Raw genomic sequence first — 12,279 nt, 5'->3', positions numbered from 1 at the left:
AAAAAAAAAAAAAAATCCCTGTTCATGGGGCAGAACTTTAAGATAGGTTTGGCGTTGAGATTTGCAGCCCTGAACATTTTTTAATTGGTTGAGTACTCAAAACATTTCATTTTGCAAAAACTCTCCAGCCTCATTTTACTCATTTTGCCTTGACCGTATGGTTGTGTGCAAGAATGATGTATAAAAATAACTGTCAGTTTTAAATACGTCAGCAGACTAATCTGCTTAATCTTCGTGGGTCTTTAGACCGCCGTGGAAACAGACAATAACATGCTGAGGGAAACGTTCAGCTAATTGAAAAGTGGTTCGTGGGACCGAATGTCGCAGGTACTTTGGTTTGAAAACACGGCTGTAGTATCAGGTGCACTAATACTGCAGTATGTGTGTACAAAAGGTTTGAAAATCTGCAGCAGATAATAAAGAAACAACACCCAGAAAACTCCTGTAGCTTCATATTTACTGCACAAACATGAGAGTGGTATCCTCTGCTCTAAATCTTAGAAAGAAAGCAAATAAGTGTCTAAAAATGTGAAACTGTTCCTTGTAGACTTGGTTCAAGGGTTAAGGTCAGTTAGAGTCAGAGTTAGGGGCTGTATGGAGGGTCAGGGGAGTTTAAACTACAAACATATATGTTTATGTGTGCGTGTGAGTGACAGGCAGAACAGACCTGGGAACTTAAATGGCTAAACTGCAAGACAAACTAACATCCGACTCGAGCCTTGTTGTTACTGGAAAGCTTCCAACAGGGTTAAGGTGCAATTTGTGTGTGTTTGTGTGTGTGTGTGCGAGAGAGAGAGAGAGTGTTTGTGTGTATGTGTGTGCAAAAGCGACAAGTTTGGAGGCAACAGTGGGAAACTTGGCCGATGGAAGACTTAAAACTCTGACGGATGTTTATCTCAGTAAAACATCAGGACTGAGGAGTGGGCGGCGTTTTGTGTGCACTCAAGTGTGTTAGTGTGTGTGTGTGTGTGTGACAGTGAGAATAAGAAGTGTGTATCTCCATTCTTATACAACACCCAAGAGATGTGAGTCCGAAATGCAGTACTGATGAGTGTGCGTGTGTGTTTTGGAACATGCCAGCCGTGTCCACTTTTAAATCTGCCCTGTGGATTGGTTCAGTCCGCTCCACAACAGGAAGTTGAGATGTTGATGTTGGAGTCTCTGGGAACAGAGGATGACGAGGCGTGACACACCCCCCCCAACAAGTCAAATCGACGTCATTTGAAATTGTTCCCGTGAGTTTAACAAAAATAAGTGCTCCTGCGGGTGAACTCAATCTCAGCTGGACACGGCTGGAAGCGCTCGAGTTCGGCTTGGAAGATTATAGAGATTTTAGACGGAGAGATTTTAACCACTAGGTTTATTTTTTTAAGTGTCTAACAGCTACAGTTTCTTCCAATGCTTCAAGAAAACAACAAAGGTTCCAATAAACTGGTGGCAAATTAATCCTCTCCAAGATAACTGAATGATCAACAGTCTGCAGCCGAGTGAGACTGTGTGAGACGGTGACGTTGCCTCGTCTACATGACGTCAACCATAGTTTTCTAAAGAGCCATTGTGTAGCTCAGCGTGGTGGCTCCAGCCGTCGCCATCTTGATGGTGCCTGACTCCAATTAACTGCCAGCTGATCTACAAATGGACAAAGAGGTGGGTGGAGCTAAAGTGGGTGGAGCTAAAGTGGGTGGAGCCAAAGTGGGCTGCTTGAAGTAACAGGTAGCTCGATAGCTAGCATAGCTTTGGGCCTTGAAGATTTGTTGCAGAGGATTCAGGAGGAGCTGTTGGCAGAAATGTTTATTATCATGTTTTAGGTCGTGTATCATCGTCTCTAAGACTAAGAATTGTGTGTTTATTGCTTTAGAATGAGTCACTGTATATCTACAGATGAGAGTCCTTCATTTTGCAATGGACAACCCAAACTCTGGCTCCAGAGAGGCCTTTCTCTTCATAAAGGTTCGCAGCCACCATCTCTCCTGAGAGATGAGGGATGATCAGTGTTTCATAAGCAGGGAATTTGCCACTGACACCAAAACCAGTTTGTGTACCAGACTGTAAACATGTTTACTCTATTTAACGTGGGCTAAGGAGGATTGACTTGCTTTTGTTATGAGCCTCAAGTGACCATTTGAGGAACTGTTTTTGTCACTTCCACATCGGCTTCATTTCTCAGAGAGTTGTCACTTGACCTGGCTGGAAATGGGGAATTCATGTTTTCAGGTTGACAGATTTCACTGAAAACTCATGATGACAACAGAGTGAAACTCATGGAATCACCAACGAGCTGTGGATTCTCTAACAAACCTTTAGAGACACGTAACACAGCTAATTTGGATTTTAACTCCATTTAGCTCAGATTCCTGTTAAATCTTAATCCTAAAAGGCCTTAGAAACAAATATGATTCAATGTAAATTTAAAGGGATATTCCGGTGTAAGTTTAATCCATGTTCTAACACACAGTGCCACAGAGTAGGACCCCCCCTCGAAAGATAAAGTTTGCAGAGCGCTAGCTCACGTAGCTTTAGCATCCTCGGAAACAACCGCACGACAACAATACACTGCAGTAAATGGATCCAACTATAAACCGCCACCAAAAAGCCACAAATAATGCTCAGAACAGCACCAAACTTCAGCAACAGTACGAATAGGGTCTCAGCACATAGTCCGGGACATCTAACCTCCGCTAGCTTAGCTGGATTTCTATTGTGAAGCTAAAAACAGATTTCAACTCTCCTCCATCAGCTTCCGGGTCGGGGAAGTCCCGACGCGACGATTACCGAGTGCGGTTAGAAATGCTCAATTCCTTTCTTTTCCCTGTCCACTCTCGATAATAACTGTTATAAACTGGCAGGTAAGACACATATGAACTTTGATTGCTTTTCCATGGAGTCATAATCATACATTTTCATCCATGAGCCGCGGAACTCTACTGCACTCGGTAATCGACTCGTCGGGACTTCCCGTCAACAGGAAGCTGCTGCAGAAGAGTGGTAAATTTAGTCAGCTTTTCAGTAGAAATCCAGCTAAGCTAGCGGAGGTTAGATGCCCCGGACTATGTGCTGAGACCCTATTTGTACTGTTGCTGAAGTTTGGTGCTGTTCTGAGCATTATTTGTGGCTTTTTGGTGGCGGTTTATATTTGGATCCATTTACTGCAGTGTATTGTTGTCGTGCGGTCGTTTCTGAGGTTGATAAAACTCTGTAAATTAGCGGTCTGCTAACTTGATCTCTCGAGAGGGAGTCTAACACAGTTTCACGGTGATTTAGACCATGGATTAAATTTACACCGGAATATCCCTTTAAGTTACTGCATACTATACATGTAATCAGCATCTTTGACTTACAACATCTTCACAGTTTTTATAGATTTGGGGTTAAATTTTGTGAATAATGTTTTCCAGAATGAGTTAATAGGATTTGAGATTACTGAAACATGTCTCAAGACATTAGCGCTGCACTGCGCATGCTTCATGGTTGCTGCTGTGTAAATAAACATTAACAAAACAGCGTGGACACCAGCTCTACAGCCTAATAAAACCTCTCAGATTACACTCACCAGATGTTTAATAAACTGACCTCATGCGGCCAAAGAGCAACATCAGAATAAAAACAAGTTATGTAAGTTTGATTATTATTGAACCATCATATCCAAGCAGTGCAACAGCAGAAGCAGAAATAGAGAGAGAATGTGACATGCAGATTTTAACATGATCTGTGAAAACATATCTCATGATTTTGGCAGGTGTCCCTGGTTCAGGGCGCCGAGAAACTCTCAGACGGCTTTAACTTTCAATTCAAGGATGATAATGAAAAGGAAAACGTTAGAGGAACAGTGTTTTTCAGCGGACAGACAGGCAGTCTGTCTGGCCGGAGCCTGTCATGAGGATGTAATGTTCCTTTTGCTTTTGACAGGAAGGCCCAACAATGTTTAGTTTGTCAGAGAAGTGATCCATCATGGAGGAGAGAAGGGCTCGTCCCACTCTGACCAATATGGAGTGCGAAGAGGAAAACAGGAGGAGATATGGAAAGAATTTGTTTTGATGAGAGCGAGAACACTGACCATCAAACCACGAGTGGAACGCATGCACATGGACCTGACCTGCAGTAAACTCAGCACTGACGGAGGGAAAGGAAAGGAAACGAGGCGAAAGGACAAGGAAAGGACAGGAGAGGAAACTAAAGAAAGGAAAGGAGGAGTGTTCCCAGGATGAGAGCAGTGACGGCTGGAATTCTTTCAACAGGGACAGGAAGCAGTGTGTGTGTGTGTGTGTGTGTGTGTCAAGGCCACATGGGAACTGCAGACTTGACAATCCCAGACTCTGATGTGACATAACTTACACACACACACACACACACACACACACACAAACACAAAAGGGACATAACTGACCACTTAGCATTCCCGAGCACTCGTCCGTCCCCATGTCCCCGCTAATCCAGATAACATGTTCCTGTCCTCCACGCCTAAATTCAGACATCCCCTGGATGTTGATTCATAGCACATCTCACATTACCCAATCGTCTAACTGTCTAGCTGACATTTTTGGCTGCCTCCAAGACTGCAGACAGAAATATCAAGCACATTCATAATGAGCAGGACGTCCCAGACAAGATCAGGGGCATAAAAGAGCAACTAAATGGATGTTGACTGACAGCAGGAGGGTGATGAGGCACTTTTAAGACCCTGCAGGTTCTCTAATATTTACACAATATGTTCTTTTGAGTTGATATGGTGAGCACTTCCCTATTTACTCGTCTAATGGACACAGAGACCCAACATAACTGATCTTAAATTGTGTTTCGGGCAACCAGATGAATTTGAAGACCTAAAATGTCACGTAGCCAGACTTTGACTGATGGTGGTTGAGGAGACTTCCATAATAAAAGAATTCTCTTGCGAGCAATCAGGGAGGCGAAAGCGATAACGTTATTTTGTATGGCTGTGGTACGGAGGTCGTCCGGAGGCTTGCCAAAAATAGCAATATCTTGGGTTGGAATTAGAGTTATGCCTAATATATCTGAGATTGTTTTGAAAATTGAATGCCAGAAATCAGACAGCTTGGGGCATGCCCAAAACATGTGGGTACGGTTGCATGGAGTCTGCGAGCATCTACTACATTTCTCGTCAAATTTGTCTGGATAGAGCTGTGATAGTTTTGCCTTACGATAGTGTAACCTGTGGAAGACTTTAAATTGTATTAGTGACAGTCTAGCACAGCTAGATGACGAGTTAACAGCTCCCATAGCCCTCTCCCAGAAGATTTCAGAGAAATTCAGTTGGAGTTCTGATTCCCAGATCATCTTGATCTTATGTAAAATAGATTCACCGGCTGAGGACAGTAAATTATAAAGATAGGAGATGTGGCCCTTTGACAGGGTTTTAGTCTTGAGGGCCAGATCCATCCCGCTGGGTGTTGGTGTCTGTGGGAATGATGCAGTATGTGTTTTTACAAAGTCCCGCAGCTGAAAGTACTGGAAAAAGTCTGATTTATGTAGATTAGAGGTAGAGAGTAATTGGTTGAAGCTCGCAAATATACCATCAATGTACAAGTCTCCCAAACTACGTAGCCCTACGAATCGAGGGTCAATTTTGGCTGGAATGAACAGGTGGTTATTGCAAATAGGAGTTGCTAGAGGAAGGGTGAGCCATCCGAAATGGCGTCTTATTTGTGCCCAAATTTTTGGTGTTCCAACAACAACTGGATTAGAGGTAAAACTTGACGGGGAAAAGGGTAAGGTACTACATGTTAAAGCTAGCAGCGACGAAGAGCAGGATGCTGACTCCCTCTGGCACCAAATAGATTGAGGGGAAGTAAACAAGATAATATCTTATGCACATTGGCTGGCCAATAGTAGCCAATTAGATTGGGTAGACCCGGTCCCCCGGCCGATCTCTCCCTACAAAGCAGTGTAGAGCTTGCCCTTGACCGTTTGCCAGCCCAGATAATGTAATTTATAGCTGTGAAAAAGGATTTGGGAAGGAAGATGGGCAGACATTGAAAAACATACAAGTATCTAGGTAGCACATTCATTTTTACAATTTGTATCCTACCGGCTAGTGATAGCGGCAGGTAATTCCATCTTTGTAAATCGGACTTAACCGTTGTTGTTAATGAAGTAAGATTTTGCTCTTGCATTGTTTGCAAGGATCGTGTAATTGTAATGCCAAGGTATTTAAATCCTGTGTTGGCTGTTTTAAAGGGTATAGGTAATGGCGATAAGTCTACAGCCAATTGGTTGATTGGGAAGTATTCGCTTTTAGAGACGTTTAGCTTATATCCAGATAGATCACCGAAGGAATTTAATTATCTTGCAGGACATTTTTAATGCTGAGCATGTAGCTCAAGTGGATTTAGAGGAGTTTTGTTCCTGAAAACATCTGTCTGCTGCAGGTGAAAATGATGCAGCAATATAAACAGACATTGTAAAAAAGAGGAAAACAAAGTGACGTACGGAAGATTAAAGAAAGACTCACTCTCCTCCACATTGCTATCGGTCAGTGTGTGAACGTGCACTGATTTTAGTGCGAAATTACATGATTGGAAATGACCGATCTGGGATGCACATTTACAAGAAATGAGATGAGGGCAAGGAGCGTCACAAACACCCACGCATGCAATCAGACTTCCAGACACAAACACTGAATTGTGCGAGGACTCGGCACAGCAGCACAGACTTACAGGACTACACTCATGCACTCTCACACAGGCACCACAAACATGTGGCTACCACAAAGGCCCCTGTCACATGTTGAGCAGATACATACCAACACAGTGATGTCAGTTTGTTCATCTCAACCTCAGGCTGCTGATCTATTCATCAGAAACTCTGCAGCTGAAGGACAAAGTGAACACAGTCCAGTCTTTTTTTTTTTTCCATCACAGTCTCTCGTGGTCGATAAACTCAGATTTCGCTCCAACAGCCGGAACTCGTTTGTTCTCTGCATCCTCTGATGAAATGTGTGAAAGTGCAACAACGGCAAACACAACTGGGTGGTTCCAAAGTATTCTTGCATGATTTGTGTAATATTGTTTACACACTAACAAATGAGAGAGCAAGAAGGAAACAGTTGAGTCCAGTCATTTGCACAAACCAACTGTGTTTCACAAAGTCTGTCTGAGCTCATGTAGTTACATAAAGAGTTTCACAAAGTGTTGAACCTCGACCGCATCCTTGCTTGCGAACACCTGAACCTGTCGAGGATGCTCCGTCACACCCAGTCATGAGTGGTTACATCACCTGTTCCCAATAAACCTGTTTACCTGCAGGTTTTTCGCAGCATTCCACAACATTCACACGCTTAAGTTGCTCCTGTCCCGACTTGTTTAAACGTGTTGCTGGTACCAGATTCAAGTGTTGAAGTTGATGACGTGAAGCATTGAATATAATGTCTTTGTCATGTTTTCAATTCAATAAATGTCAGAAAAGCCTTGGCTAATTATGTTTTACACAGTGTGCCGACTTTCCGGCGTCGGGGTTGTAAGAATTTTATCTTTATCGGACAATATCAGTAACAGCTGACCCTGAAGTGTTTGTGCAGACCATTCTGAGGTCGCATCTACAATGCTATCACACAGACACATAGGATGAAAAATAAAAATAAATCAAGCTGGGCTCTGGGTCGCAATCACAAGCTGGAAACAGTTTAATGCTGGACTGGGTTGGAAATGAATTTGCCGTAAACCACCAAGGAAGTTTGATGAAGCACCTTTAATTTTTCATATCATATCATATCGGATTGTTCACTTTCTCCAATACAATGCTTAGTCCATATTTCTCATTACATACATTTGTGGTTGATTGGAATATAAAGTATGACAGAAAAAAGCTGCGTTATAGATGGAAACATTTTGGATTTCTCAGATGAGCATAATCCAGTCGACTAGCTTCACTTCACCGTCTTGCCCGTCAAAACACCTGTCAAATAATTTAGAAAATGACAATTTTTGCTGCAAACATTTGGATTATAGCTTGTGTTACAACTACATTATGAACATATTACTCAGCATGTACCTCTCAATATGGCAACTAAACCATGAACCGACGTCTCACCCTGGTGTTTTCCTTTCAGACTGGATGAAGGTTTTCTGTAATGTCATTTAAGAGTCTAATCTGGTTAGATGACACAGCACACAGCAGACATTTCTGAGGTCATCCTCAGTGACAACGTGTCCTCCTGATATAACACAATGACGGAGTATGCTGTATTTTATCTGCTGGGATGTTAGCTCCAGAACACACAGTTCCTTCTAGTCCAGTAAACAGGATGATGAAGCAGTTTAAAGAAACAATTCACCCAAAGATGGAAATTCATTCATCATCTGCTCAACCCCACGCTGACGGAAAGACAGGTGAAGTTTCTGAGTCCACAAAACATTTCTTTTTCCGCCGTGTTCCTGGTTTGTGGAAGCCCTGAGACTCCAGCTTGATTTGAAAAGACGCTATTTACATCCTCGACGCACGTTTGCTTCAGATGAGGTGTGCACTAATGCTACAGTGAAGATATCAGGTGGAATAACAACATAAATGATGTTTTATTAAATCAATTTGGGGTCTCAGAGACGTGGATTATGCTGGACGAGCTGCATCGAGTCATTTTATATTTGTTAAATCAAATCTGCAGCTACTTCAGTTTTGCCGTGAAGCTCCAGAAATGTTTTGTGAGCTACGAAACTTCAGCCGTCTTTCCATCAGCATGGATGATGAACAGATAACAACCGAATTTTTATTTTTGGGTGAACTGTTCCATTAAATACCATGAAGATACGGCACAGAATAGAAAGAACATCAGAGGTGTTTCAGTGAGCCTGTGAGGTGATTCTACCTCAGGTGGATGCTGCAGCTTCACAGACATTTGGAAAGAAAGTCTGATTTAAAACTTGACTTTCTCTGAACATAATGAGACAAAAACAGAGAGGGAATCAATGTACATTCTTATCTGGAGCAGCTTATAACAAGCAGCTCGCAGAGACTACAGAGAGACAGACAGACTCCCAGACTGGACAGCGTGGGCGTCAAACTATCAGGAAAACAACGGGTTCACTATTTTTTTTTTTACTGTTTGACGCAGATAATGACTCGAGCTGAGCTGTTATTAAACGCTGTATAATTGTTGTTGGGAAAAGAAGGCCTTTAATTCTAATTGTCTGTCCTCTGTGTGGAATAAATATCCATTATTCCTTTAACCTCCGTGTCCTGCTTTCTGTTAAGTACTTTTTGCAGTATTTAAACAACAGTGACGCAGCGATTCAAAGGATAATGAGACAGACACAAACAGAGCAGAGCGAGACACAACACATCTTTCCGAATGGAGGCCGAAGGCTCACACACGACGCCCCCACAACTGCAGGAGCAGCGCTGCAGCCGACAGGCCGCCGAGCTCCAAATCCCAGCCCAAGTCATCCTCTAAGAGGATCAGATCTTCTATATATACACTCACCACAGGTAGCTTCCCTGAACAGGGAGCTAAGCAGATTAACGATAAAAGATACAGTGAACTCACGACTCATCGGTGTCTCAGGGATCTCTGGGAAAACACAAGGAGGGACATAGTGAAGGAAAATACAGAGAATGAGCCAGGTGACATTTGTGAATCATTGCACCCTGTTGGCATCATTTTAGAAATATAATAGAATTAAACATCATTTTCCGAAGGGTGCTTTTTGGTGATTGTATTCCTTTATTAGACATCAGGGAGGAGACAGGAAATGACCGGACCGAGACGAGAAAGGACATGCAAAGAATTTCCCAATCGCGCTTTCTGTTTTAATGCTGCGAGTTGTCTTACAGCCCTGATTCAAAGAAGCTGTGATGATGTGAAAAACGTGAATAAAAATACAGTTCTCCTTTTCGACCTGTTTCAATACCTTACAAAGACAGAGAGTTTCGTTGGACTGATCGACATTAAAGGTGATATTTGTAAGAAAAGTTGATTTACGTCTCATTTATAACTCATCAAATAAAGACACCTTTTAACCAAAATATTGTATATGAAGTTACATCCAATATGTTGTATGTGGTTGTACTTTTGTTTACTTGCTTAGCTTCATTTGATTGATGGATGTCTGTGGAATAATGATAATGTTATCTGAGACCAGATCTATGTGTTTCCCAGGCTAATTCTACGTGATTTCTTTTTAATATCTGATGAAATGTGTTTTCACTTCCAGTCACTGAGCCTCCCCTGATGCTGTGGATTCCCCCTGGAGCTGCCCGACTGCAGGAAACATCTGCTGTCTGGTTTTGGTTTTGAAAAGCGCTTCATAAATATGTTTTACTCACTTATTTATTACTTAGTCAATTTCTTCTAATGATCTTTTTAGGACTTTTAACAGAATAATTGGGCTAAAAAGAGCTCCAAACAAACCAACGCTTAATAATCTGAAGACAAATCCACCAAAGTCACAGACGAATCATCTTAAAGTACATTTTTTAATTTCTTAATTCCCGGCAGTTTCTGTATCTGCTTGCGTAATTTACACATGACAAAAGCTTCAGACGTTGTTAGACAGCAGTTATCTAAAGTGATGCTGTGCTGTCATAAGTTTCCAGTCAAATCAAAACTATTTCTCACGTGATTCACTTCCACAGAACTGACTGTTACACAGTAGAGGAATCTACCCGGCTGGATCATGAATGTCTGCAGGATTTTTAATCTATATATGTGTGTGTGCTTCAGGGAACACGTGGGAGAGACGGTGAATCACACAGCAGACACAGTATGTCGTAAGACCCGCCCACTCTGTGGCTGCAACCTCAGATTGCATCGCTCATTGTGTTCTGACTTGTAGGTGAGTTTGCAGGTGAATACCCACACCTTTGAGCAAATTCTATAAATACCACAAGTCGTAATGTACGTCACATTACTGTGGCAATCCAGAGCAGCATCTCCAGTATTAGTTCAGTCTCGGTTGTAATTTTAACCAGGTGCAATGAGTGATGTTTATTATATGAGTGCTGCTTTGAGCATCTCCAATGTGGCCGTCTTTAGCTGTTTGTAGGGGTGGGCGGATCGATCCAAATATCGATAGTATCGATACCAAGGTGAGTATTAGTATCGGATCGATACCAGCGTGATGAGATCGATATTTTTGTTGTAGTTTCTCTTCTATAAATTCAGAAAATCAGTGCAGCGCAGTGCTCCTCTTCACCTCTCTCACTCTGCTCACTCAGGTTCACTGTAACTGTAACACAAAATTATATACTTATATTTAGACATATAGCCTACCTCCAGAATATAATAACCCTTTTGTGTATCTGTTGAAGGAACATTAGTATTTCTATTTAGGCTACATGCAGATAGGTTATAGATTTAATGATGTTAAATATAATTTCCTTATTTGGCTAAAATCTTTGTCCTGTGTTTTATCGTTATTATAATCATGGTCAACTAATTAAAGGCAGAAGTACAAAATCATACATTGATCAGACATTTTCAAGTAAAAAGTATCAGTATCGGCAGTACTGGCCCTGTATTTACTTGGTATCGGATCGATAACAAAATTTGCAGTCTCGCCCACCCCTAGCTGTTTGTCTTATATAATAAAACACATGACGATTCCTCACGTCTCAAGGCGCATGTCATCACAGAATACTCCCAGCATTGTGTCACTGAGCCGACTTCTCATCAACAGTCTGCACCGTGTCCAAGTTTTAACCCCATAAAGAACCTTTGATTTGGAAACGACTGCTGTTTGTAGCAACACAATAACAACCAACGGTTTGTGTATTCCATGATGAACAACAGCTGCTCTTCACATCAAAAGAGGTGCAACATGCTGCTAGATAGCTGTAAAAAAAAACCTGCAGCTCAGTGTGTGTGTGTGTGTGTGTGTGTGTGATAGGAAGCCTTTGAGGTACTTGATGAATTGTGAGTCTTCCTGGTGCCAGTGTGTTGCAGGATGGGAGGGGAGCAGGAAGTGAGTCAGTAGAGGATCGTAGCTAACCAGGAAACAGGCTGCGTGCTGCAGGGGTGCTGATCCAAATCCACAGCGTCAGAGTCAAGAGACGCACAGCTCGAATCACGGGAAACCTAAAGATAGCAGCGACGCGCCTGCCTGTTTTAAATGAACAGATTAACTGAGAGAATCACTTTTCCTGCCTTACTCGCCAGATACCGCATTTTATTTGAATGAAAGAAATGAAATAAAATGTCTCCACACGGCTCGTCCAGAATGATAGATAATAATATTAAAGGTCCCTTGAAGCCAAGAGATCACAAATTGATTTTAATAAGATGTTATTTACACAATCAATGTGCAGTCGAGTTTGTGTACCCACCTCAGC

Source organism: Sparus aurata, chromosome 2 (assembly GCF_900880675.1).
Source record: "Sparus aurata chromosome 2, fSpaAur1.1, whole genome shotgun sequence".
Lineage (NCBI taxonomy): Eukaryota > Metazoa > Chordata > Actinopteri > Spariformes > Sparidae > Sparus > Sparus aurata.
The sequence above is the reverse complement of the archived record's forward strand: the minus strand, read 5'-3'. Positions refer to the sequence as shown.